Consider the following 3,819-nt stretch of genomic DNA (forward strand, 5'->3'; position numbering starts at 1 on the left):
TCCTTTCTCTTTTCTTTTTGATAAGTCTGGCCAGGGGTTTATCAATTTTATTAATTCTTTCAAAGAACCAGCTCCTAGTTTCGTTGATTTGCTCTATTGTTTTTTTGGTTTCTATTTCATTGATTTCTGCTCTGATCTTTATGATTTCTCTTCTCCTGCTGGGCTTAGGGTTTCTTTCTTGTTCTTTCTCCAGCTCCTTTAGGTGGAGGGTTAGGTTGTGTACCTGAGACCTTTCTTGTTTCTTCAAAAGGCTTGTACCACTATATATTTTCCTTTCAGGACTGCCTTTGTTGTGTCCCACAGATTTTGAACCGTTGTATTTTCATTATCATTTGTTTCCATGATTTTTTTCAATTCTTCTTTAATTTCCCGGTTGACCCATTCATTCTTTAGAAGGATGCTGTTTAGTCTCCATGTATTTGGGTTCTTTCCAAACTTCCTCTTGTGGTTGAGTTCTAGCTTCAGAGCACTGTGGTCTGAAAATATGCAGGGAATGATCCCAATCTTTTGATACTGGTTGAGTCCTGATTTAGGACCGAGGATGTGATCTATTCTGGAGAATGTTCCAAGTGCACTAGAGAAGAATATGTATTCTGTTGCTTTGGGATGAAATGTTCTGAATATATCTGTGATGTCCATCTGGTCCAGTGTGTTGTCTAAGGTCTTTATTTACTTGTTGATCTTTTGCTTGGATGATCTGTCCATTTCAGTGAGGGGAGTGTTAAAGTCCCCTACTATTATTGTATTATTGTTGATGTGTTTCTTTGATTTTGTTATTAATTGGTGTATATAGTTGGCTGCTCCCACGTTGGGGGCATAGATATTTAATGTATTAGATCTTCTTGTTGGACAGACCCTTTGAGAATGATATAGTGTTCTTCCTCATCTCTTATTATAGTCTTTGGCTTAAAATCTAATTGATCTGATATAAGGATTGCCACTTCTGCTTTCTTCTGATGTCCATTTGCATGGTAAATACTTTTCCACCCCTCACTTTAAATCTGGAGGTGTCTTCAGGCTTAAAATGAGTTTCTTGGAAGCAACATATAGATGGGTTTTGTTTCTTTATTCATTCTGATACCCTGTGTCTTTTGATTGGAGCATTTAGCCCATTAACATTCAGGGTAACTATTGAAAGATATGAATTTAGTGCCATTGTATTGCCTGTAAGGTGACTGTTACTCTATATTGTTTCTGTTCCTTACTGATCTACCACTTGTAGGCTCTCTCTTTGCTCAGAGGACTCCTTTCAATATTTCCTGTAGAGCGGGTTTGGTGTTTGCAAATTCTTTCAGTTTTGTTTGTCCTGGAAGCTTTTTATCTCTCCTTCTATTTTTAATGATAGACTAGCTGGATATAGTATTCTTGGCTGCATGTTTTTCTCGTTTAGTGCTTTGAAAATATCATGCCAGTTCTTTCTGGCCTGCCAGGTCTCTATGGATAAGTCAGCTGCCAATCTAATATTTTTACCATTGTATGTTACAGATCTCTTTTCCCGGGCTGCTTTCAGGATTTTCTCTTTGTCACTTAGACTTGAGTGTTTTACTATTAGGTGACGGGGTGTGGGCCTATTCTTATTGATTTTGAGGGGCGTTCTCTGAACCTCCTGAATTCTGATGCTCGTTCCCTTTGCCATATTGGGGAAATTCTCCTCAATAATTCTCTCCATTATACCTTCTGCTCCCCTCTCTCTTTCTTCTTCTTCTGGAATCCCAATTATTCTAATGTTGTTTCGTCTTATGGTGTCACTTATCTCTCGAATTCTCCCCTCATGGTCCAGTAGCTGTTTGTCCCTCTTTTGCTCAGCTTCTTTATTCTCTGTCATTTGGTCTTCTATATCACTAATTCTTTCTTCTGCCTCATTTATCCTAACAATGAGAGCCTCCATTTTTGATTACACCTCTTTAATAGCTTTTTTGATTTCAACTTGGTTAGATTTTAGTTCTTTTATTTCTCCAGAAAGGGTTTTATATCTCCCGAGAGGGTTTCTCTAATATCTTCCATGCCTTTTTCTAGCCCAGCTAGAACCTTGAGAATTGTCATTCTGAACTCTAGATCTGACATATTACCAATGTCTGTATTGATTAGGTCCCTAGCCTTCGGTACTGCCTCTTGTTCTTTTTTTTTGTGGTGAATTTTCCTGCCTTGTCATTTTGTCCAGATAAGAGTATATGAAGGAGCAAATAAAATACTAAAAGGGTGGCAAAAACCCCAGGAAAATATGCTTTAATCAAATCAGAAGAGATCCTAAATCGTGAGGGGGGAGAAAGGGGATAAAAAGAGGTTCAAGTGATGCCTGGGTGTCTCAGTTGGTTGGACGACTGCCTTCGGCTCAGGTCACGATCCTGGAGTCCCGGGATCCAGTCCCGCATTGGGCTCTCGGCTCCATGGTGATTCTGCTTCTCTCTCTGACCTTCCCCTCGCTCATGCTCTGTCTCACTTTCTCTCTCTCAAATAAATAAATAAGTATTAAAAAAAAAAGAGGTTCAAAAAGAAAGAAAAAAAAGAAAATAATTAAAAAAAGAAAACGAATAAAGAAAAATATTATAAAGAAAAAAAATATATATTAGATAAGCTAGTTAAAAAACGTTAAAAAAGAAATGGGTAAAAGTTAAAAAAAATTTTAGCAGAAGAAGAGAAAAAAAAATGAAAAAAAAAAGTTAAATTAACTGCAAGACTAAAAAAATTACAGGGAGAAAGTCATGAGTTCTGTGCTTTGCTTTCTCCTCCTCTGGAATTCTGCTCTCCTTGGTATTGAAACCGCACTCCTTGGTAGGTGAACTTGGTCTTGGCTGGATTTCTTGTTGATCTTCTGGGGGAGGGGCCTGGTGTAGTGATTCTCAAGTGTCTTTGCCCCAGGCGGAATTGCACCGCCCTTACCAGGCGCCAGGCTGAGTAGTCCGCTCGGGTTTGCTTTCAGGAGCTTTTGTTCCCTGAGCGCTTTCTGTAGAGTTCCGGAGGACGGGAATACAAATGGCGGCCTCCTGGTCTCCAGCCCGGAGGAGCCAAGAGCCCGGGGCCCCACTCCTCAGTGCGCCCTCAGAGAACAGCACCCAGTTACTCCCGTCTGCCTGACCTCCGGCCGCGCTCTGAGCTCACAGAGCCTGCGACCAGTTCAAGGTAACCCCCGAGCTGGGAGCTTACTGTCGCCTGTCTCTGTAGCCGGCTTTCCCGTTCCAATACCCGCAATCTCTGCGACACTCAGACACCCCCGATCCTTCTGTGTTTCTGCGGGACCTGAGGTCATGCTGACCCCGTGTGGGCTCGCCACAGTTTAGCCTCTGGAGCAATGTCCCTCAGCGGAACAGACTTTTAAAAGTCCCGATTTTGTGCTCCATTGCTCCGCCGCTTGCCAGGAGCCGGCCCTTCCCCCCGGGGTCTATCTTCCCGTCGCTTTGGATTCACTTCTCCGCCAGTCCTACCTTTCAGAAAGTGGTTGTTTTCTGTTTCCAGAATTACTGTTCTTATTCTCTTCGATCTGCCGATGGATTTGCAGTTGTTTGCAATCTTTAGATAAGCTATCTAGCTGATCTCCTGCTAGCTGAAGTAGACTCAGCCTGCTACTTCTCCACCATCTTGACTCCTACCCCCTACTGTATGTATTTATCCCCACCCCCACTTCCATCTGATGCTCAGAATTACCAAAAGACTTAAGAAATGCTGTGTTTTTTTTTTTTTTTTTACATTTCACCCTGGTTTTGTTACCATCAAGATTATTTATGTTTCTGATTTCAGAATGACTATGCATCTAGAGCATTACATTTCATGAAGTAAAACTAAATATTCACATTTGCTATTTTATTTCAAGAATTTTAACAA

This window comes from Mustela nivalis (genome assembly GCF_964662115.1).
Source record: "Mustela nivalis genome assembly, chromosome: 4".
Lineage (NCBI taxonomy): Eukaryota > Metazoa > Chordata > Mammalia > Carnivora > Mustelidae > Mustela > Mustela nivalis.